Below are 27,039 nucleotides of genomic sequence, written 5' to 3' on the forward strand. Positions count from 1 at the left end.
GCGCACATGGAGGTATCCAGAACTTCTCTTTTTCGGCTATTGAGCATGTTCCTCCACCCATTCGTGCTGGTGACAGATTGAACATGCTCAATAGACGTGAGATGTTCTGGATCTTCACCATGGATTCCCTATACCCAAATGGGATCAATCAAGATTGGGAACTGATACATTTTTTATAAAACCATTTTTTATAAAACCATTTTATGTTCTGACTTTACCTCCATTTTCTCATAATAATCTCTTATCACTAATGTATATGTTCATTATTAGGTACATAAATGATTAATATTATATACATTTCAATCTAATATATTTTTCTATTGAATCAATATTTGTATTAATATACTTTATTCTTGGTTTTTTTCTGATATCCGTGACTCTGATAGGATGAAGTTAATCCCATAGCCTATTACTGGGTGATAACAGCATTATGATCTTTATAAATGTATTTTTCAAATTTTCTGTTTCAAGATGATAATTATACATATGTATCTCTTTAACTTTATAATTATTGCCATTATTTTTGTATTGAGACTAGTTTATTTATTTTGAGTTAACATAAACATTCATGTTTATTATTATATTTAGTGATAATAGATACACTACTATCAGAGTGATGGGTCTATTGATGGGTATATTTCTTCATGTTCCCAGTTATCTAATGAGAGTTAAATATTTATTTTATATTTCTTTATATGTGCTGCTTTTTTAATTTGTGTACTTTACATCTCTTTATTCAGTATGTTATAGTCCATTTATCTCATTTTTTTACTCTTGTGTAATGTCTGTGTTATGTGTTGTCACCAGACTCATCAATCTGGCTATGTATGCAGTTTTTTGTATTTCCGCCTTTGCTTTTTCAGCACGGAGGTGTTTTTACCCTATGAGGCCACCGTAGTTTTTTACGTGGTTTCAGCTTCAGTCAGAGTTTTGACTGATTTTTGGCGCGAAATCACCTCTGTGGGGAACAGCATATAAGGGGGATCAGGGGAGACAGGAGTTACTCTTTGATAAAGCGCTGTCATAGCGCGAAACGCGTTAGAGGACCCTTTTTAATGTAGCTGTTGCTACCATGCATCTGGAATAAAGCATTTTTACTTTTCACGGATCTGCCTCCAGCCCTAATTCTTTGCAGTGCTCCACCATCTCCCTACACAGACTTCATCTACAAAACGGAACGGATGCACGCAGTTATGGAGCAGAAGGGGTTAATAAGTGAGTGACTTAATATTTTTTATAGCTACTGTGACTATAGGGTATGTGCAGGGCTCCAGCCTATGATACAGGATATGATTATCCACATAGTGATTGCACTGGGAGTTTCTTTATATAGAGGCTTCCTTGTGGTTTCACTTTTAAAGTGGTTAGGTTTACTCTGTCCATGTTAGGCTTCATATGGTGAGCCATATACCCTGTCACACATTCATACACTTATACAATTAATATACCCCGGACTCCTAGGCATTATGGCCAACATTGCACAATCTTGGATTTAGAAGCACCATCAGGAGATTCACTTCTCATTTTTTGCTGTTTGTATATCATTTTTGGTTGCTCATACCATGGACTGTGAATGGACTTATTATTGATATATATCACTACTGGATATCATCATAAGTGTTAAAGATTTTTTTATAGGGCTGGTTTGGCTTTTTTTCTATTTTTCTATTTTTATTTTTTGTCAGGTTCCTGATGTGTGATTTGTAAACCAGGTTTATATTTTTTTTATATATTCTGGTTTTCGCATAGACCCTAACTCAAATGTATTAGTACAGAGATCATATCTTTCATAATGGATACAGAAAACTCTAATGAGGATATTATTGAAGAACCAACTGTTAAGACTTTCTCATACAATAGATGTGATAATACCAAACGCACCAAACGAGCTGAACATGTTTTTGATGACAGTGGGGATTTGATTTGTGATGAACCTTCAGACCTGGGTACACATTTTTTCAAATTAGAAACACTACAGACGCTGCGATTAAGACTATGGTGGGAAATTACATCCCTTGAAAATTACACTAAGGTAAAAAGGATCCCAAGAGGACTCCGCATTAAGAAAACACCCACATTTGGTTTTAATAACGTGGACTTTGAGAAACAGTGGATTCAGACGTTAGATGACTGCTCATTCAAACTGATCCAGATTATTGTCAAACAAAAAACCAAAGAGATCACATCATTGGCTAAGGAGATTGAACTTTTGCAGACAAAATTGAAAGCTTTTGAGGTTATGGAGCATTTTGATAACAACGACCAGATCTTATCCAAAAATTTAGAACAGATAGAGAAAGAGATTATTCTTAAGAAACAGGGCAAATTTGAACGTGATAAACAAGATTATATTAGAAAACAAGTATACGTGTGGCAGAGAAGACCAGTGACAAATACCAACAGGGGTAGATCAGATAGGTCATTTTCAGGCACCAAAGATAAAGAGAAATCTACCACAAACCCCAAAAAATCTATCTTGAAAAACAAATACTCTGAAGCTTCTAGTTTTGAGTCTGAGGCCTCAGAGGGAGATAGCCGAAACATATCGGTTGCCTTTGATCAGATCACAGATACATGGAGATCGAGTAGTCGTAACAGGGAGGATAATAGGGATCATCCCATTCCGAGTACATCCGGACAATCAGTAAACTGGCATCAAACACAAAAAGAATCAGAGTCAAAAAACTGGTCTGGAAGAGGACGAGGCGGTCAAGGAAGAAATGGGGTGCGAGGAGCAACAAAACGGAAAAAATATTCATAGATACAGCTACTGACAATGTCATCAATATTTCAGATAAGATTCTGACCAATAGCCAACTAACCCTTTTGAATAAAGGTCTGAACTTTGCACCATTGAATAACATCAACCTGTTTAACACTACCATTGACTTACAATGCTTTATACGTAAATTGTGTTTAAAAAAATTCTTCTCATCAAGGTCAGATGCAGAACCGGTCCAAGAGATTACATCATCTTCATCTCCACCTGATAAGAACTTGACACTTGATCCTCCTAACTCACTTCCCTCCTTTAGGGAGCTTAGTGTGATATCAGATATGGAGGGGTTGTTACTTGAACAAAATGAGATTGAACAATGTACTGATATACCTATGTCTAACTTCTTTATCCATCAGCATACAGATTTTAGGAAAAAATCCAAATTTATCCCATATACATCCAAGGGTCCCTTTATCTCCACTTTCGAGAGACTGGTGGAACAAGATCTCAAACAGCTGGCGGAGGGTTGCGCCTCCATCAGCTTCCCCCATGATAATTTAACTAAAGAAGAAAGAACTGAACTTACTATTCTGCAAAATGACAATTCAATAGTCATTAAGAATGCGGACAAGGGGGGAGCGGTGGTGGTGCAATCCTCGTCCAGCTACCAATTAGAAGCACTTAGACAATTGAGTGATGCTTGTTCATATAGGAAACTGGGGAGTGACCCTACGACGAAATTTCTTAAGGAGCTAAAAGATTTGTTAGATTTGGGGGTGATGCTGTGTGTCCTCAACAAGAAAGAATTTGATTTCTTGTTGTGTACACATCCCATCGTCCCGGTGTTCCACCATCTCCCAAAGATCCATAAGTCACTAACCTGCCCGCCTGGTAGGCCCATAGTGGCTAGTATTGGATCTTTGGGAGATGGTGTATCACGCTATATTGATGGTTACCTTCAACCGCTGGTTCACTCATTGCCTTCCTTCCTGAAGGATTCAAATCAACTTTTGACAGACCGAAAAGAGGTTGAGTGGAAAACCTCTTACAGTTGGGCTACTATGGACGTCACGTCACTTTATAGCATTATACAACACAACCAAGGGATTTCTGCTGTACAGCATTATCTTCATCTATCCAAACTACCTATTACACTTTGCACGTTTCTGATTGAATGTATCACATTTTTATTAACACACAATTATTTTACGTTTGATTCACAATTTTTCTTACAACTTAAGGGCACCGCTATGGGGACTTCATTTGCACCATCTTATGCTAATTTGTTCATGGGTTTCTGGGAATCTATTTTTATTTTTAGTGATCAGAACCCTTTTAGAGAGCACATTATCTTTTACAGGCGTTATATCGACGATCTGTTCTTTATTTGGGATGGTGATTTTCTTTTATTTGAAGCTTTCTTTAACACTCTTAATATTAACCAATACAATCTCAAATTCACTTATGATTTTAATATTCAACACATTGCATATTTGGACATAATGTTGTACATAGATGTCAATAAAGTTATTCAGACGGACGTCCATAGGAAGCCCAATTCACGCAATGCGTTCTTGATGGCAAGCAGCAATCACTCCAGGCCTCTCAAAAAGGGGATTTTGAAAGGGCAATTTTTACGACTGAGAAGGCTTTGCTCTACTGAGGAATCCTTTAATACACAATCTGAGGATCTGGTTCAGAGGTTCCTCAAGAGAGGATATAATAAAGTCCATATTTTGGAATCCCTTGATGTTGTAAAAACTCTAGATCGCACAGATCTCTTCACTAGTGGTAAGAATTATAAAAATAAGGATAAAAGAACCATGATGACAAAGAAAATGGACAATAGGCCCCCTTTTTTTGTAACGCAACAGTGTAAACAGGCAGACTCCATTAGACGTATCATTTACAAACATTGGGATACCCTAAAATTGGACAAAGATTTGCAAAATGTAGTTAAAGAGGGACCAAAATTTGTTTTCAAAAAAGCGAAGTCATTGGCAGGTTTTCTGTCACCAAGCCTGTTTCACTCCAATCATCCACATCACATTTCCAATATACCTAAAGGTTTTTTTAAATGTGCCCATTGTGTGGTCTGCCAATATGCAACGCCACTCAAATGCATCAATGCTTTAAAACCCAAAAAAACGATAAAAATATCCACATTTATTAATTGTAATTCCAGCTTTATTGTGTACATACTTAAGTGTGGGTGTGGTAAACACTACATTGGACGCACCATAAGACCTCTGAAAATTAGGATAATGGAGCATGTCAGAGCTATAAAAAATCTTACTACCACACATCCGGTGTCACGTCATTTTGCCCATTGCGCACATGGAGGTATCCAGAACTTCTCTTTTTCGGCTATTGAGCATGTTCCTCCACCCATTCGTGGTGGTGACAGATTGAACATGCTCAATAGACGTGAGATGTTCTGGATCTTCACCATGGATTCCCTATACCCAAATGGGATCAATCAAGATTGGGAACTGATACATTTTTTATAAAACCATTTTTTATAAAACCATTTTATGTTCTGACTTTACCTCCATTTTCTCATAATAATCTCTTATCACTAATGTATATGTTCATTATTAGGTACATAAATGATTAATATTATATACATTTCAATCTAATATATTTTTCTATTGAATCAATATTTGTATTAATATACTTTATTCTTGGTTTTTTTCTGATATCCGTGACTCTGATAGGATGAAGTTAATCCCATAGCCTATTACTGGGTGATAACAGCATTATGATCTTTATAAATGTATTTTTCAAATTTTCTGTTTCAAGATGATAATTATACATATGTATCTCTTTAACTTTATTATTATTGCCATTATTTTTGTATTGAGACTAGTTTATTTATTTTGAGTTAACATAAACATTCATGTTTATTATTATATTTAGTGATAATAGATACACTACTATCAGAGTGATGGGTCTATTGATGGGTATATTTCTTCATGTTCCCAGTTATCTAATGAGAGTTAAATATTTATTTTATATTTCTTTATATGTGCTGCTTTTTTAATTTGTGTACTTTACATCTCTTTATTCAGTATGTTATAGTCCATTTATCTCATTTTTTTACTCTTGTGTAATGTCTGTGTTATGTGTTGTCACCAGACTCATCAATCTGGCTATGTATGCAGTTTTTTGTATTTCCGCCTTTGCTTTTTCAGCACGGAGGTGTTTTTACCCTATGAGGCCACCGTAGTTTTTTACGTGGTTTCAGCTTCAGTCAGAGTTTTGACTGATTTTTGGCGCGAAATCACCTCCGTGGGGAACAGCATATAAGGGGGATCAGGGGAGACAGGAGTTACTCTTTGATAAAGCGCTGTCATAGCGCGAAACGCGTTAGAGGACCCTTTTTAATGTAGCTGTTGCTACCATGCATCTGGAATAAAGCATTTTTACTTTTCACGGATCTGCCTCCAGCCCTAATTCTTTGCAGTGCTCCACCATCTCCCTACACAGTGTGTGTACATATGTATGTATGTATGTGTGTGTGTGTGTGTGTGTGTGTGTATGTACATATGTATGTATGTATTTAGTTATACGTTACCGTTCCAAGGATTGGTAAACAAGAGACAGCACTCAAAGTTGAAAATCAAAGTGTATTAGTGAAAGCAAAAATACATCCAGAAACCCAACGTTTCGGTCCTACAGAATGGGACCTATCCCCTGAGGAAGGTCCCATTCTGTAGGACCGAAACGTTGGGTTTCTGGATGTATTTTTGCTTTCACTAATACACTTTGATTTTCAACTTTGAGTGCTGTCTCTTGTTTACCAATCCTTGGAACGGTAACGTATAACTACATTCTCTATATGGGACGTGCACCTGTGGCTTACCAGCACCTATTGGAGTGCCAACTGCCTTATCTGACTATGTATGTATTTATGTATGTGTGTGTGTATGTATGTATGTGTGTGTGTGTGTATGTGTGTGTGTATATGTGTGTGTTTGTGTGTGTGTGTGTGTGTATGTGTGTGTATATGTATGTATTTATGTATGTATGTGTGTGTGTGTATATGTGTGTACATATGTGTGTGTGTGTGTGTGTGTGTGTGTGTGTGTGTGTGTGTGTGTGTGTGTGTGTGTGTGTGTGTGTGTGTGTATGTATGTATGTGTGTGTGTGTATGTATGTATGTATGTGTATATGTGTGTACTGTATGTATGTACAATCATGTGAAAAAGAAAGTACACCCTCTTTGAATTCCATGGTTTTACATATCAGGGCATAATAACAATCATCTGTTCCTTAGCAGGTCTTAAAATTAGGTAAATACAACCTCAGATAAACAACAACACATGACATATTACACTGTGTGTGTGTGTGTGTGTGTGTGTGTGTGTGTGTGTGTGTGTGTGTGTGTGTGTGTGTGTGTGTGTGTGTGTGTGTGTGTGTGTGTGTGTGTGTGTGTGTGTGTGTGTGTGTGTGTGTGTGTGTGTACACATGACATATTACACTGTGTCATGATTTATTTAACAAAAATAAAGCCAGAATGGAGAAGCCATGTGTGAAAAACTAAGTATACCTTATGATTCAATAGCTTGTAGAACCACCTTTAGCAGCAATAACTTGGAGTAATCGTTTTCTGTATGACTTTATCAGTCGCTCACATCGTTGTGCAGGAATTTTGGCCCACTCTTCTTTACAATGTTGCTTCAGTTCATTGAGGTTTGTGGCCATTTGTTTATGCACAGCTCTCTTAAGGTCCAGCCACAGCATTTCAATTAGGTTGAGGTCTGGACTTTGACTGGACCATTGCAACACCTTGATTCTTTTCTTTTTCAGCCATTCTGTTGTAGATTTGCTGGTGTTCTTGGGATTATTGTCCTGGTGCATGACCCAATTTCGGCCAAGCTTTAGCTGTCGGATAGATGGCCTCACATTTGACTCTAGAATACTTTGGTATACAGAGAAGTTCATGGTCGACTCAATGACTGCAAGGTTCCCAGGTCCTGTTGCTGCAAAACAAGCCCAAATCATCACCCCTCCACCACCTTGCTTGACAGTTGGTATGATGTGTTTGTACTTATATGCTGTGTTTGGTTTTCGCCAAACGTGGCGCTGTGCATTATGGCCAAACATCTCCACTTTGGTCTCGTCTGTCCAAAGGACATTGTTCCAGAAGTCTTGTGGTTTGTTCAGATGCAACTTTGCAAACCTAAGCCGTGCTGCCATGTTCTTTTTAGGGAGAGAGAAGAGGCTTTCTCGTGGCAACCCTTCCAAACAAACCATACTTGTTCAGTCTTTTTCTAATTGTACTGTCATGAACTTTAACATTTAACATGCTAACTGAGGCCTGTAGAGTCTGAGATGTAACTCTTGGGTTTTTTGCAATTTCTCTGAGCATTGCACGGTCTGACCTTGGGGTGAATTTGCTGGGACGTCCACTCCTGGGAAAATTGGCAACTGTCTTGAATGTTTTCCACTTTTGAATAATCTTTCTCACTGTAGAATGATGGACTTTAAATTGTTTGGAAATGGCCTTATAACCCTTCCCAGATTACTGGGCAGCAACAATTGCTTCTCTAAGATCATTGCTGACGTCTTTACTCCTTGGCATTGTGTTAACACACACCTGAATGCTCCAGACCAGCAAACTGTTAAAATTTCAGCTTTTATAGAGGTGGGCACAGTTGCTGATGATCAATTATTTGTTAAATAAATCATGCCACGGTGTAATATGTCATGTGTTGTTATTCATCTGAGCTTGTATTTACCTAATTTTTAGACCTGCTAAGGAACAGATGATTGTTATTATGTCCTGATACAGTATGTAAAACCATGGAATTCAAAGAGGGTGTACTTTCTTTTTCACATGACTGTATGTGTGTATGTATGTATGTATGTATGTGTGTATCTTTGTATTGTATGTATGTATCTATGTATTGTATGTATGTATGTATGTGTGTGTGTATGTATGTGTGTATGTATGTGTGTGTGTATGTATGTATGTAAGTATGTATGTATGTGTGTGTGTATGTATGTATGTATGTACACTGGCGACACACTTTATTCGAGCTCGGCTAGTCCCACGAATTCGGGTATACCCGGGTGTATTGAGGTTTGTGACTGTTTTCTGCCCGAGTGCATTGAGTTATTTTCCGGCAGGGATTGAAGCATTTTATTCCCGTTGGCTGCAATACTGCACACTACATATATATATACTGCATTACAATTCATGAATTTATGCCATCTGGTAGACACGCGAAGCATTGCAGCCTATTAAATCCTAATCATTATCATTTAACAGATCAGCCGCCCATCAGCCAGGCATGAACCCAGGCTGGGAAGGCAAATGCAACGGGGCTTGTCAGAGGTGAGGAGCGGCGCATTCCAGGTATCTGCCAGGTACATACCGGGTATTTGCTCGAATAAAGTGTGTCGGTGCAGTATGTGTGTGTATAAAGGTAAAGGGCATAGAGCAGATTAAAAAAGCAATTGCAGGACTGGATAAGGATATAACATTGCTTCAACGTGAAGCATACTGGATCTACACCCTAGACACAGTATTCCCAAAGGGACTCAATGACCATCTAGCTCTAGGATGCTTTTTGACAGAACGTTGAACATTGTGGTACCACACAGAAATTAACATTGTCTTTTATAGGTCCCAATTTTTGCTGCTGTTGCTGCAATCTGTTTGAGGTCATAGGGTCTATATTTTTAACATTTCAATACAAACATGCCTAGTAGGTACTATCACTGCTTTGTATCACTATATTTATTATGGGTGATATTATTCAGCATGCATTTCATTTATTATTATCTTGGGGTATGAAAGAACTTTATCCATAGCTGATTTGGTATATCATCCAGCTGAACATTGCAGGAGATCTGATTGTAAGGGCATTTATTGAGCAGTAATTAACACAATCCTGCCTTACAGCTGCAGAAGAGGGTTGCCCGGCCACCCATGTACAAAAGGAGAAATTATAAGGCCCGACAAGGATGCCCCATGAGATTACATCTGAAGCAAGGAGGTTCTCTCTTCAGAAGCAAGACTGCAGTGGGAAACACAGTGCGGACAAGAAAACTACGATGACGTCATGATCTCGCGAGACCACGGGAAAGAGAAGCAAGTGGACGAAGGATAGACCAATAAGAAGCCTGGATGATGTCAATACAGGAACGATCGTGAGGAACGGGACGACGCTGGACTATGACGAACTAATTGACTAATGTGGGACACCTGGTGATGGGTTTATAAGAAGGTTCTGTGAGTTCTATGCCATTTCTTTTTTGATTAAAGCCATGTAAGACCGACACGTCACGTCAATCTCTAGGCAATAAAACTGCATTTGAAAATCCGTGGTGCCCTGTTCTTTATACTGACCAGGAAGTAATACGGTCAGAGTTACCTATCGTTGTTAAGTATGTTCTGGGCACAGAGTTATGATGACAAATACGGTTACATTAAATGAACAGCGGTTATACATTATATTTACAGACATTTCCTGGACAGTTAGAGATAATAGAGGAATATGGGCATGGGTAACAGGTACAGACAAGATTGTGAGCAGTCATTTGGAGTCAGATCTCAGGGGATAAGTGCTGCGTGTGGTAGGGGTGAGGAGCTTGTGCAGATAGGTGGGTAGGTTGCCCAGAAAGTAGATATTCTGGTGGCCACAGGATGCGGTAGTACAGAGCACAGCGAACGACAGGACTCCACAGGACGTCAGAAGCGCCAAACACAGGCGTGAAACGCGTAAGAGGAGGAGATCTTGCACCCATACCTGTCTGCACCATGACGTGCTAATAAAGAAAACTTTTTAATCTTCATCACTGCTGTCCTGTGGAGTCCTGTCATTCGCTGTGCTCTGTACTACCGCATCCTGTGGCCACCAGAATATCTACTTTACCCAGCAGAAGCACGCATATTCAGGAGAAAAACGGGCATGGTTCACGTGAGTCTTTTGCATTATTGCATTACTGGGAGGTACTATACAGGTGATTTTAGGCGGTCTGAGACTGTGTCCTTATTGGGAGTGATGTGGTAGGGTTTATATATCTCTGCTTACAACACTCACCAGGGCTATACATATAAATGTTTCTTATATATACGCCCACCTGCATACCCCAGCACTCACTCGTGTATATAACCTACCGTTGATTAACGCTCTTCAATCAAGATTGTTTATATATTGCCATCAAACCTGGTCATTTGTAGCACTATACTAGAACATTGTTCTTTTACCCTACAGTTGCCCAGAAAGTATTTGAAGGCAAGACAGGAAAAATGTACTTTGCGTCTGGACACAGTTAACACCTTAAAACCATAGTAATCCCAAAGGGGAGTTACACAAGGATTTCAAAAGGAGATGATCTTGGGGGGCAATTTAGCATCATAAATGGTAATGTGTCTTCAATATAGAATAACACCCTTTCTCCTCTCTTTGACCTATCTCTCCTAGAAATGGAGTATCCCTGAATGACGATATTTGCATCAAGGGTTTTAGGGGTTAGCCATGTTTCTGTGAGAATAATGGATTTGGGTTTATGCATAAGGCACCATGCCCTTAGTTCGTCCAGTTTGGGCAGCAGACTCCGGATATTTATATGTAAACAGAGAGCCCTTTTTGGAATATGAAAGGGGTATTCTCAGAGGTATGGGACAGAGCTGAGAAGGGAGGGCCTAGGTTGAGTTCAATATCCCCTGCTAAAGAGAGTAACAGTATAAATAAAAATGTGAGTAATTGTTTACGAGTTGGAAACTCCGATGAATCGCGAAACGCGTAGTGTTCAAAGGTCATTATCTGACGCAATCACAACTTACTCTGTGCACGAGTGCATACTACGTTTCTGGATCCCACTATCTGCAGATTACCGGTGTGCCGGAACCAGCTTCCCCACCATCCGTTCTCGTGAGATTACGGACAAGGAAGTGGCCAGTCAGTGAGACGAGGGCAGGACGAGAGAAAAAGACACAAATATATTTTGCTACAGTGGAAGCCGCACGCGCCAGCTGGTCTGGGACTCTGTCTACCATCTAGCACTCCAGCCGTTACAGCCTCAATGGAGAGACGACTATTGCCAAACAGACATTGATCTTAAGGCGTGAATAGGTGAAGAATCAGTGCGCAACTATTACAATTTACAACCGTGAAGTGATGAATATATGTAAAGTAAATACGTGACCTTTACTGGACAAATCGGAGTGTCTGCAGCTGTGGTTACAGGGATGGCTCAAAAAAACCCTAGAACTAACAGATAAAAACACAAAAAACACAGCGCACAACGCTCATAGTGCATTAAAAATTATATTGACATAAACAATTAATAAGGTGAGTATTGTGCGTACATCAAGGTGATGTTAAACAAGCAATTTCGGGATAATGTTACCCAAACACCACGTGGAAGCCGGATCAGATGTCCTCACAGGTATTGGAAACTGCTTCGTGACCACCGGTTCCTATTGGGTAGGTATGGAGTCTTAGAAAGTCCCTGCTCCCACAAAGAGTTCAACACGTCTGCAGCTCACACAAGACTTGCTGCTTCAAATGGAACTCCACGCCGGCTGGAATCCTCTCTCCTCCGTTCAGGCACTTCCGGATTAGTGACGTCACCGGAGGGTTCTCGCCGGTACTTGCGCCGGTTTACTGGATCAGCTCGCAGTAGTGGGGCAGTGTAGTTGAAGGCAAAGATGCTAGTACACTATCCAACGCGTTTCGAAACCCGTAGGTTTCTTCATCAGGGGATTCCGGAGGAGAGAGAGAGGATTCCAGCCGGCGTGGAGTTCCATTTGAAGCAGCAAGTCTTGTGTGAGCTGCAGACGTGTTGAACTCTTTATGTGAGCAGGGACTTTCAAAGACTCCATACCTACCCAATAGGAACCGGTGGTCACGAAGCAGTTTCCAATACCTGTGAGGACATCTGATCCGGCTTCCACGTGGTGTTTGGGTAACATTATCCCGAAATTGCTTGTTTAACATCACCTTGATGTACGCACAATACTCACCTTATTAATTGTTTATGTCAATATAATTTTTAATGCACTATGAGCGTTGTGCGCTGTGTTTTTTGTGTATTGATCTTAAGGTGCATCTCCTACCTTCATCCTGTAAGTAGGATTCCAATTTTCGTTGCTCCGTTTGCGGATCGGACCATCATCTGAAGTGTATTTTTTCATGTGTTTTGCTGTTAAATTGTTTTAATAAATGTATCTTTTTTACTCTACTCCCTGAGTAGGCCTACCTCTGAGGCACAAACTATGTTTTAGTATTCATACCATCATATATGCCCAAGACTAATAAACGTTCTGATATCATACTGTATTATTCGGTGTTTGTTGTGTTTTTCTCGTTACATGCACCTTCATCCTTTCTTTGGGGTGCCCAGAGTTAACACATTTGGGACATGATTTGCACTGGAAACCTATTTTAGATTCAAACTTACAAGTGGGGGCTGTTGCATTGTATTCACTGGGGGGCGCCGTTACAGTTATATTTGTTTCGCATTAAGTAAATACCCTAACACACCCCGGGGACCCGTCTGTCTGCACAAAACCCTGTATAACAAAGCGCACAGTATATCTTATTTATAAAAATATTTTACCAGGAAGTAATACATTGAGAGTTACCTCTCGTTTTCAAGTACTGTATGTCCTGGGCACAGTTAATAATAATAATAATAGCATGTTCTTGTATAATAATAATAATAATAATAATAGCATGTTCTTGTATAGCGCTGTTAGTTTTACGTAGCGCGTTACAGAGACATTTTGCAGGCACAGGTCCCTGCCCCGTGGAGCTTACAATCTATGTTTTTGGACCTTCACCCGCTACACAGAACAGCGGCACCGAAGAACCTTTTCAAAGTACAGGCCTGCAACCGTTATTACACCACGGGGTGCCACGGGGTGCCACGGGGAGCCACGGGGTGCAGGCACCAGCACAAGCTAACATACCCAGGATTGGGGTGGCTCACACACTACTGACTCTGACTCACACCCGCGCTGCGTTAATGAGGATTGTGTTGTGTTTGTGTACTGTGTGTAGGGCTCATCGGCATAGGATAAAAAGGTACCAGAGTTAGTAGGAATAAGTAAACTAGTTGTATCACCCACACTGTGTCTGGGTTCTTCCTGCTGCCTGACCGCAGGCCACGCGTGGCTCAGTAAATTAGAAGTAGGAACTCAAGCCCCACCTTCAGCAATAGTCATGTCTGAGAGCTGAACGTAGAGGGGTTACACCTGCATCAAATAAATACCCCAACACTTCCCCGGGGAACCGTCTGTCTGCCCCAAACCCTATAACACAGCCCACAGGATACCCGCGTTACATACCCTAACACTTCCCCGGGACACGTCTGTCTGCCCCAAACCCTATAACACAGCCCACAGGATTCCCGCGTTACATACCCTAACACTTCCCCGGGACCCGTCTGTCTGCCCCAAACCCTATTACACAGCCCACAGGATACCCGCGTTACATACCCTAACACTTCCCCGGGACCCGTCTGTCTGCCCCAGACCCTATAACACAGCCCACAGGATACCCGCGTTACATACCCTAACACTTCCCCGGGAACTGTCTGTCTGCCCCAAACCCTATAACACAGCCCACAGGATACCCGCGTTACATACCCTAACACTTCCCCGGGACACGTCTGTCTGCCCCAAACCCTATAACACAGCCCACAGGATACCCGCGTTACATACCCTAACACTTCCCTGGGACACGTCTGTCTGCCCCAAACCCTATTACACAGCCCACAGGATACCCGCGTTACATACCCTAACACTTCCCCGGGACCCGTCTGTCTGCCCCAGACCCTATAACACAGCCCACAGGATACCCGCGTTACATACCCTAACACTTCCCCGGGAACCGTCTGTCTGCCCCAAACCCTATAACGCAGCCCACAGGATACCCGCGTTACATACCCTAACACTTCCCCGGGACACGTCTGTCTGCCCCAAACCCTATAACACAGCCCACAGGATACCCGCGTTACATACCCTAACACTTCCCCGGGACCCGTCTGTCTGCCCCAGACCCTATAACACAGCCCACAGGATACCCGCGTTACATACCCTAACACTTCCCCGGGACCCGTCTGTCTGCCCCAGACCCTATAACACAGCCCACAGGATACCCGCGTTACATACCCTAACACTTCCCCGGGACCCGTCTGTCTGCCCCAAACCCTATAACACAGCCCACAGGATACCCGCGTTACATACCCTAACACTTCCCCGGGAACCGTCTGTCTGCCCCAAACCCTATAACACAGCCCACAGGATACCCGCGTTACATACCCTAACACTTCCCCGGGACACGTCTGTCTGCCCCAAACCCTATAACACAGCCCACAGGATACCCGCGTTACATACCCTAACACTTCCCCGGGACACGTCTGTCTGCCCCAAACCCTATAACACAGCCCACAGGATACCCGCGTTACATACCCTAACACTTCCCCGGGACACGTCTGTCTGCCCCAAACCCTATAACACAGCCCACAGGATACCCGCGTTACATACTCTAACACTTCCCCGGGACACGTCTGTCTGCCCCAAACCCTATAACACAGCCCACAGGATACCCGCGTTACATACCCTAACACTTCCCCGGGAACTGTCTGTCTGCCCCAAACCCTATAACACAGCCCACAGGATACCCGCGTTACATACCCTAACACTTCCCCGGGAACCGTCTGTCTGCCCCAAACCCTATAACGCAGCCCACAGGATACCCGCGTTACATACCCTAACACTTCCCCGGGACACGTCTGTCTGCCCCAAACCCTATAACACAGCCCACAGGATACCCGCGTTACATACCCTAACACTTCCCCGGGACCCGTCTGTCTGCCCCAGACCCTATAACACAGCCCACAGGATACCCGCGTTACATACCCTAACACTTCCCCGGGAACCGTCTGTCTGCCCCAAACCCTATAACACAGCCCACAGGATACCCGCGTTACATACCCTAACACTTCCCCGGGACACGTCTGTCTGCCCCAAACCCTATAACACAGCCCACAGGATACCCGCGTTACATACCCTAACACTTCCCCGGGAACCGTCTGTCTGCCCGAAAACCCTATAACACAGCCCACAGGATACCCGCGTTACATATCCTAACACTTCTCCGGGAACCGTCTGTCTGCCCCAAACCCTATAACACAGCCCACAGGATACCCGCGTTACATACCCTAACACTTCCCCGGGACACGTCTGTCTGCCCCAAACCCTATAACACAGCCCACAGGATACCCGCGTTACATACCCTAACACTTCCCCGGGACACGTCTGTCTGCCCGAAACCCTATAACACAGCCCACAGGATACCCGCGTTACATACCCTAACACTTCCCCGGGACACGTCTGTCTGCCCCAAACCCTATAACACAGCCCACAGGATACCCGCGTTACATACCCTAACACTTCCCCGGGACACGTCTGTCTGCCCCAAACCCTATAACACAGCCCACAGGATACCCGCGTTACATACCCTAACACTTCCCCGGGACCCGTCTGTCTGCCCCAAACCCTATAACACAGCCCACAGGATACCCGCGTTACATACCCTAACACTTCCCCGGGACACGTCTGTCTGCCCCAGACCCTATAACACAGCCCACAGGATACCCGCGTTACATACCCTAACACTTCCCCGGGACACGTCTGTCTGCCCCAAACCCTATAACACAGCCCACAGGATACCCGCGTTACATACCCTAACACTTCCCCGGGACACGTCTGTCTGCCCCAAACCCTATAACACAGCCCACAGGATACCCGCGTTACATACCCTAACACTTCCCCGGGACAAGTCTGTCTGCCCCAAACCCTATAACACAGCCCACAGGATACCCACGTTACATACCCTAACACTTCCCCGGGACACGTCTGTCTGCCCCAAACCCTATAACACAGCCCACAGGATACCCGCGTTACATACCCTAACACTTCCCCGGGACACGTCTGTCTGCCCCAAACCCTATAACACAGCCCACAGGATACCCGCGTTACATACCCTAACACTTCCCTGGGGACACGCCTGTCTGCCCCAAACCCTATAACACAGCCCACAGGATACCCGCGTTACATACCCTAACACTTCCCCGGGACACGTCTGTCTGCCCCAAACCCTATAACACAGCCCACAGGATACCCGCGTTACATACCCTAACACTTCCCCGGGACACGTCTGTCTGCCCCAAACCCTATAACACAGCCCACAGGATACCCGCGTTACATACCCTAACACTTCCCCGGGACTCGTCTGTCTGCCCCAAACCCTATAACACAGCCCACAGGATACCCGCGTTACATACCCTAACACTTCCCCGGGACCCGTCTGTCTGCCCCAAACCCTATAACACAGCCCACAGGATACCCGCGTTACATACCCTAACACTTCCCTGGGGACACGCCTGTCTGCCCCAAACCCTATAACACAGCCCACAGGATACCCGCGTTACATACCCTAACACTTCCCCGGGACACGTCTGTCTGCCCCAAACCCTATAACACAGCCCACAGGATACCCGCGTTACATACCCTAACACTTCCCCGGGGACACGCTGTCTGCCCCAAACCCTATAACACAGCCCACAGGATACCCACGTTACATACCCTAACACTTCCCCAGGAACCGTCTGTCTGCCCCAAACCCTATAACACAGCCCACAGGATACCTGCGTTACATACCCTAACACTTCCCTGGGGACACGCCTGTCTGCCCCAAACCCTATAACACAGCCCACAGGATACCCGCGTTACATACCCTAACACTTCCCCGGGACACGTCTGTCTGCCCCAAACCCTATAACACAGCCCACAGGATACCCGCGTTACATACCCTAACACTTCCCCGGGACACGTCTGTCTGCCCCAAACCCTATAACACAGCCCACAGGATACCCGCGTTACATACCCTAACACTTCCCCGGGACACGTCTGTCTGCCCCAAACCCTATAACACAGCCCACAGGATACCCGCGTTACATACCCTAACACTTCCCCGGGAACCTTCTGTCTGCCCCAAACCCTATAACACAGCCCACAGGATACCCGCGTTACATACCCTAACACTTCCCCGGGACACGTCTGTCTGCCCCAAACCCTATAACACAGCCCACAGGATACCCGCGTTACATACCCTAACACTTCCCCGGGGACACGCTGTCTGCCCCAAACCCTATAACACAGCCCACAGGATACCCACGTTACATACCCTAACACTTCCCCAGGAACCGTCTGTCTGCCCCAAACCCTATAACACAGCCCACAGGATACCCGCGTTACATACCCTAACACTTCCCCGGGACACGTCTGTCTGCCCCAAACCCTATAACACAGCCCACAGGATACCCGCGTTACATACCCTAACACTTCCCCGGGAACCGTCTGTCTGCCCCAAACCCTATAACACAGCCCACAGGATACCCCCGTTACATACCCTAACACTTCCCCGGGAACCGTCTGTCTGCCCCAAACCCTATAACACAGCCCACAGGATACCCGCGTTACATACCCTAACACTTCCCCGGGACACGTCTGTCTGCCCCAAACCCTATAACACAGGCCACAGGATACCCGCGTTACATACCCTAACACTTCCCCGGGACATGTCTGTCTGCCCCAAACCCTATAACACAGCCCACAGGATACCCGCGTTACATACCCTAACGCTTCCCACGGGACACGTCTGTCTGCCCCAAACCCTATAAAACAGCCCACAGGATACCCACGTTACATACCCTAACACTTCCCCGGGACATGTCTGTCTGCCCCAAACCCTATAACACAGCCCACAGGATACCCGCGTTACATACCCTAACACTTCCCTGGGAACCGTCTGTCTGCCCCAAACCCTATAACACAGCCCACAGGATACCCGCGTTACATACCCTAACACTTCCCCGGGGACTGTCTGTCTGCCCCAAACCCTATAACACAGCCCACAGGATACCCGCGTTACATACCCTAACACTTCCCCGGGAACCGTCTGTCTGCCCCAAAACCCTATAACACAGCCCACAGGATACCCGCGTTACATACCCTAACACTTCCCCGGGGACACGTCTGTCTGCCCCAAACCCTATAACACAGCCCACAGGATACCCGCGTTACATACCCTAACACTTCCCCGGGACACGTCTGTCTGCCCCAAACCCTATAACACAGCCCACAGGATACCCGCGTTACATACCCTAACACTTCCCCGGGACCCGTCTGTCTGCCCCAAACCCTATAACACAGCCCACAGGATACCCGCGTTACATACCCTAACACTTCCCCGGGACACGTCTGTCTGCCCCAAACCCTATAACACAGCCCACAGGATACCCACGTTACATACCCTAACACTTCCCCGGGACACGTCTGTCTGCCCCAAACCCTATAACACAGCCCACAGGATACCCGCGTTAAATACCCTAACACTTCCCCGGGACACATCTGTCTGCCCCAAACCCTATAAAACAGCCCACAGGATACCCGCGTTACATACCCTAACACTTCCCCGGGACACGTCTGTCTGCCCCAAACCCTATAACACAGCCCACAGGATACCCACGTTACATACCCTAACACTTCCCCGGGACACGTCTGTCTGCCCCAAACCCTATAACACAGCCCACAGGATACCCGCGTTACATACCCTAACACTTCCCCGGGACACGTCTGTCTGCCCCAAACCCTATAACACAGCCCACAGGATACCCGCGTTACATACCCTAACACTTCCCCGGGACACGTCTGTCTGCCCCAAACCCTATAACACAGCCCACAGGATACCCGCGTTACATACCCTAACACTTCCCCGGGGACACGTCTGTCTGCCCCAAACCCTATAACACAGCCCACAGGATACCCGCGTTACATACCCTAACACTTCCCCGGGACACGTCTGTCTGCCCCAAACCCTATAACACAGCCCACAGGATACCCACGTTACATACCCTAACACTTCCCCGGGAACCGTCTGTCTGCCCCAAACCCTATAACACCGCCCACAGGATACCCGCGTTACATACCCTAACACTTCCCCGGGACACGTCTGTCTGCCCCAAACCCTATAACACAGCCCACAGGATACCCGCGTTACATACCCTAACACTTCCCCGGGACACGTCTGTCTGCCCCAAACCCTATAACACAGCCCACAGGATACCCGCGTTACATACCCTAACACTTCCCCGGGACTCGTCTGTCTGCCCCAAACCCTATAACACAGCCCACAGGATACCCGCGTTACATACCCTAACACTTCCCCGGGACTCGTCTGTCTGCCCCAAACCCTATAACACAGCCCACAGGATACCCGCGTTACATACCCTAACACTTCCCCGGGAACCGTCTGTCTGCCCCAAAACCCTATAACACAGCCCACAGGATACCCGCGTTACATACCCTAACACTTCCCCGGGACACGTCTGTCTGCCCCAAACCCTATAACACAGCCCACAGGATACCCGCGTTACATACCCTAACACTTCCCCGGGAACCGTCTGTCTGCCCCAAAACCCTATAACACAGCCCACAGGATACCCGCGTTACATACCCTAACACTTCCCCGGGACTCGTCTGTCTGCCCCAAACCCTATAACACAGCCCACAGGATACCCGCGTTACATACCCTAACACTTCCCCGGGACTCGTCTGTCTGCCCCAAACCCTATTACACAGCCCACAGGATACCCGCGTTACATACCCTAACACTTCCCCGGGAACCGTCTGTCTGCCCCAAACCCTATAACACAGCCCACAGGATACCCGCGTTACATACCCTAACACTTCCCCGGGACACGTCTGTCTGCCCCAAACCCTATAACACAGCCCACAGGATACCCGCGTTACATACCCTAACACTTCCCCGGGAACCGTCTGTCTGCCCCAAACCCTATAACACAGCCCACAGGATACCCGCGTTACATACCCTAACACTTCCCCGGGACACGTCTGTCTGCCCCAGACCCTATAACACAGCCCACAGGATACCCGCGTTACATACCCTAACACTTCCCTTGGGACACGCCTGTCTGCCCCAAACCCTATAACACAGCCCACAGGATACCCGCGTTACATACCCTAACACTTCCCCGGGACACGTCTGTCTGCCCCAAACCCTATAACACAGCCCACAGGATACCCGCGTTACATACCCTAACACTTCCCCGGGACACGTCTGTCTGCCCCAAACCCTATAACACAGCCCACAGGATACCCGCGTTACATACCCTAACACTTCCCTGGGGACACGCCTGTCTGCCCCAAACCCTATAACACAGCCCACAGGATACCCGCGTTACATACCCTAACACTTCCCCGGGACACGTCTGTCTGCCCCAAACCCTATAACACAGCCCACAGGATACCCGCGTTACATACCCTAACACTTCCCCGGGACACGTCTTTCTGCCCCAAACCCTATAACACAGCCCACAGGATACCCGCGTTACATACCCTAACACTTCCCCGGGACACGTCTGTCTGCCCCAAACCCTATAACACAGCCCACAGGATACCCGCGTTACATACCCTAACACTTCCCCGGGAACCGTCTGTCTGCCCCAAACCCTATAACACAGCCCACAGGATATCCGCGTTACATACCCTAACACTTCCCCGGGACACGTCTGTCTGCCCCAAACCCTATAACACAGCCCACAGGATACCCGCGTTACATACCCTAACACTTCCCCGGGAACCGTCTGTCTGCCCCAAACCCTATAACACAGCCCACAGGATACCCGCGTTACATACCCTAACACTTCCCCGGGAACCGTCTGTCTGCCCCAAACCCTATAACACAGCCCACAGGATACCCGCGTTACATACCCTAACACTTCCCCGGGACACGTCTGTCTGCCCCAAACCCTATAACACAGCCCACAGGATTCCCGCGTTACATACCCTAACACTTCCCCGGGAACCGTCTGTCTGCCCCAAACCCTATAACACAGCCCACAGGATACCCGCGTTACATACCCTAACACTTCCCTGGGAACCGTCCTGAACCAAACCCTATAACACAGCCCACAGGATACCCGCGTTACATACCCTAACACTTCCCCGGGACCCGTCTGTCTGCCCCAAACCCTATAACACAGCCCACAGGATACCCGCGTTACATACCCTAACACTTCCCCGGGGACCGTCTGTCTGCCCAAACCCTATAACACAGCCCACAGGATACCCGCGTTACATACCCTAACACTTCCCCGGGACCCGTCTGTCTGCCCCAAACCCTATAACACAGCCCACAGGATACCCGCGTTACATACCCTAACACTTCCCCGGGACCCGTCTGTCTGCCCCAAACACTATAACACAGCCCACAGGATACCCGCGTTACATACCCTAACACTTCCCCGGGACACATCTGTCTGCCCCAAACCCTATAACACAGCCCACAGGATACCCGCGTTACATACCCTAACACTTCCCTGGGAACCGTCCTGAACCAAACCCTATAACACAGCCCACAGGATACCCGCGTTACATACCCTAACACTTCCCCGGGACCCGTCTGTCTGCCCCAAACCCTATAACACAGCCCACAGGATACCCGCGTTACATACCCTAACACTTCCCCGGGAACCGTCTGTCTGCCCCAAACCCTATAACACAGCCCACAGGATACCCGCGTTACATACCCTAACACTTCCCCGGGAACCGTCTGTCTGCCCCAAACCCTATAACACAGCCCACAGGATACCCGCGTTACATACCCTAACACTTCCCCGGGAACCGTCTGTCTGCCCCAAACCCTATAACACAGCCCACAGGATACCCGCGTTACATACCCTAACACTTCCCCGGGACATGTCTGTCTGCCCCAAACCCTATAACACAGCCCACAGGATACCCGCGTTACATACCCTAACGCTTCCCACGGGACACGTCTGTCTGCCCCAAACCCTATAAAACAGCCCACAGGATACCCGCGTTACATACCCTAACACTTCCCCGGGACTCGTCTGTCTGCCCCAAACCCTATAACACAGCCCACAGGATACCCACGTTACATACCCTAACACTTCCCCGGGACATGTCTGTCTGCCCCAAACCCTATAACACAGCCCACAGGATACCCGCGTTACATACCCTAACACTTCCCCGGGACACGTCTGTCTGCCCCAAACCCTATAACACAGCCCACAGGATACCCGCGTTACATACCCTAACACTTCCCCGGGACACGTCTGTCTGCCCCAGACCCTATAACACAGCCGACAGGATACCCGCGTTACATATCCTAACACTTCCCCGGGACACATCTGTCTGCCCCAAACCCTATAACACAGCCCACAGGATACCCGCGTTACATACCCTAACACTTCCCCGGGAACCGTCTGTCTGCCCCAAACCCTATAACACAGCCCACAGGATACCCGCGTTAAATACCCTAACACTTCCCCGGGACACATCTGTCTGCCCCAAACCCTATAACACAGTCCACAGGATACCCGCGTTACATACCCTAACACTTCCCCGGGACACGTCTGTCTGCCCCAAACCCTATAACACAGCCCACAGGATACCCGCGTTACATACCCTAACACTTCCCCGGGACACGTCTGTCTGCCCCAAACCCTATAACACAGCCCACAGGATACCCGCGTTACATACCCTAACAGTTCCCCGGGACCCGTCTGTCTGCCCCAAACCCTATAACACAGCCCACAGGATACCCGCGTTACATACCCTAACACTTCCCCGGGAACTGTCTGTCTGCCCCAAACCCTATAACACAGCCCACAGGATACCCGCGTTACATACCCTAACACTTCCCCGGGACCCGTCTGTCTGCCCCAAACCCTATAACACAGCCCACAGGATACCCGCGTTACATACCCTAACACTTCCCCGGGACCGTCTGTCTGCCCCAAACCCTATAACACAGCCCACAGGATACCCGCGTTACATACCCTAACACTTCCCCGGGACACGTCTGTCTGCCCCAAACCCTATAACACAGCCCACAGGATACCCGCGTTACATACCCTAACACTTCCCCGGGGACACGTCTGTCTGCCCCAAACCCTATAACACAGCCCACAGGATACCCGCGTTACATACCCTAACACTTCCCCGGGAACCGTCTGTCTGCCCCAAACCCTATAACACAGCCCACAGGATACCCGTGTTACATACCCAAACACTTCCCCGGGACACGTCTGTCTGCCCCAAACCCTATAACACAGCCCACAGGATACCCGCGTTACATACCCTAACACTTCCCCGGGACACGTCTGTCTGCCCCAAACCCTATAACACAGCCCACAGGATACCCGTGTTACATACCCAAACACTTCCCCGGGACACGTCTGTCTGCCCCAAACCCTATAACACAGCCCACAGGATACCCGCGTTACATACCCTAACACTTCCCCGGGACACGTCTGTCTGCCCCAAACCCTATAACACAGCCCACAGGATACCCACGTTACATACCCTAACACTTCCCCGGGGCCTGTCTGTCTGCCCCAAACCCTATAACACAGCCCACAGGATACCCGCGTTACATACCCTAACACTTCCCCGGGACACGTCTGTCTGCCCCAAACCCTATAACACAGCCCACAGGATACCCGCGTTACATACCCTAACACTTCCCCGGGACACGTCTGTCTGCCCCAAACCCTATAACACAGCCCACAGGATACCCGCGTTACATACCCTAACACTTCCCCGGGACCCGTCTGTCTGCCCCAAAACCCTATAACACAGCCCACAGGATACCCGCGTTACATACCCTAACACTTCCCCGGGAACCGTCTGTCTGCCCCAAACCCTATAACACAGCCCACAGGATACCCGCGTTACATACCCTAACACTTCCCCGGGACACGTCTGTCTGCCCCAAACCCTATAACACAGCCCACAGGATACCCGCGTTACATACCCTAACACTTCCCCGGGACACGTCTGTCTGCCCCAAACCCTATAACACAGCCCACAGGATACCCGCGTTACATACCCTAACACTTCCCCGGGACCCGTCTGTCTGCCCCAAACCCTATAACACAGCCCACAGGATACCCGCGTTACATACCCTAACACTTCCCACGGGACACGTCTGTCTGCCCCAAACCCTATAACACAGCCCACAGGATACCCGCGTTACATACCCAAACACTTCCCCGGGACACGTCTGTCTGCCCCAAACCCTATAACACAGCAACACAGGATACCCGCGTTACATACCCTAACACTTCCCCGGGACACGTCTGTCTGCCCCAAACCCTATAACACAGCCCACAGGATACCCGCGTTACATACCCTAACACTTCCCCGGGACACGTCTGTCTGTCCCAAACCCTATAACACAGCCCACAGGATACCCGCGTTACATACCCTAACACTTCCCCGGGACACGTCTGTCTGCCCCAAACCCTATAACACAGCCCACAGGATACCCGCGTTACATACCCTAACACTTCCCCGGGACACGTCTGTCTGCCCCAAACCCTATAACACAGCCCACAGGATACCCGCGTTACATACCCTAACACTTCCCCGGGACACGTCTGTCTGCCCCAAACCCTATAACACAGCCCACAGGATACCCGCGTTACATACCCTAACACTTCCCACGGGACACGTCTGTCTGCCCCAAACCCTATAACACAGCCCACAGGATACCCGCGTTACATACCCAAACACTTCCCCGGGACACGTCTGTCTGCCCCAAACCCTATAACACAGCAACACAGGATACCCGCGTTACATACCCTAACACTTCCCCGGGACACGTCTGTCTGCCCCAAACCCTATAACACAGCCCACAGGATACCCGTGTTACATACCCAAACACTTCCCCGGGACACGTCTGTCTGCCCCAAACCCTATAACACAGCCCACAGGATACCCGCGTTACATACCCTAACACTTCCCCGGGACACGTCTGTCTGCCCCAAACCCTATAACACAGCCCACAGGATACCCACGTTACATACCCTAACACTTCCCCGGGGCCTGTCTGTCTGCCCCAAACCCTATAACACAGCCCACAGGATACCCGCGTTACATACCCTAACACTTCCCCGGGACACGTCTGTCTGCCCCAAACCCTATAACACAGCCCACAGGATACCCGCGTTACATACCCTAACACTTCCCCGGGACACGTCTGTCTGCCCCAAACCCTATAACACAGCCCACAGGATACCCGCGTTACATACCCTAACACTTCCCCGGGACCCGTCTGTCTGCCCCAAAACCCTATAACACAGCCCACAGGATACCCGCGTTACATACCCTAACACTTCCCCGGGAACCGTCTGTCTGCCCCAAACCCTATAACACAGCCCACAGGATACCCGCGTTACATACCCTAACACTTCCCCGGGACACGTCTGTCTGCCCCAAACCCTATAACACAGCCCACAGGATACCCGCGTTACATACCCTAACACTTCCCCGGGACACGTCTGTCTGCCCCAAACCCTATAACACAGCCCACAGGATACCCGCGTTACATACCCTAACACTTCCCCGGGACCCGTCTGTCTGCCCCAAACCCTATAACACAGCCCACAGGATACCCGCGTTACATACCCTAACACTTCCCACGGGACACGTCTGTCTGCCCCAAACCCTATAACACAGCCCACAGGATACCCGCGTTACATACCCAAACACTTCCCCGGGACACGTCTGTCTGCCCCAAACCCTATAACACAGCAACACAGGATACCCGCGTTACATACCCTAACACTTCCCCGGGACACGTCTGTCTGCCCCAAACCCTATAACACAGCCCACAGGATACCCGCGTTACATACCCTAACACTTCCCCGGGACACGTCTGTCTGTCCCAAACCCTATAACACAGCCCACAGGATACCCGCGTTACATACCCTAACACTTCCCCGGGACACGTCTGTCTGCCCCAAACCCTATAACACAGCCCACAGGATACCCGCGTTACATACCCTAACACTTCCCCGGGACACGTCTGTCTGCCCCAAACCCTATAACACAGCCCACAGGATACCCGCGTTACATACCCTAACACTTCCCCGGGACACGTCTGTCTGCCCCAAACCCTATAACACAGCCCACAGGATACCCGCGTTACATACCCTAACACTTCCCACGGGACACGTCTGTCTGCCCCAAACCCTATAACACAGCCCACAGGATACCCGCGTTACATACCCAAACACTTCCCCGGGACACGTCTGTCTGCCCCAAACCCTATAACACAGCAACACAGGATACCCGCGTTACATACCCTAACACTTCCCCGGGACACGTCTGTCTGCCCCAAACCCTATAACACAGCCCACAGGATACCCGCGTTACATACCCTAACACTTCCCCGGGACAC

General features: G+C 47.6%; 1 protein-coding gene and 1 long non-coding RNA gene across 3 annotated transcripts in view; one reads left to right on the top strand and one right to left on the bottom strand.

The window, feature by feature from the left end:
• MAB21L3 (mab-21 like 3) overlaps positions 1-27,039 on the bottom strand; it is a 121,263-nt gene that overhangs the window by 53,075 nt on the left and 41,149 nt on the right. The window lies entirely within an intron of this gene.
• LOC142490552 (uncharacterized) lies at positions 526-10,053 on the top strand. Its single transcript, XR_012800101.1, has 2 exons — positions 526-1,215; positions 9,633-10,053. It is a non-coding gene; the product is annotated as an uncharacterized LOC142490552 (long non-coding RNA).

Source organism: Ascaphus truei, chromosome 3 (genome assembly GCF_040206685.1).
Source record: "Ascaphus truei isolate aAscTru1 chromosome 3, aAscTru1.hap1, whole genome shotgun sequence".
In the NCBI taxonomy this organism is placed as follows: Eukaryota; Metazoa; Chordata; class Amphibia; order Anura; family Ascaphidae; genus Ascaphus; species Ascaphus truei.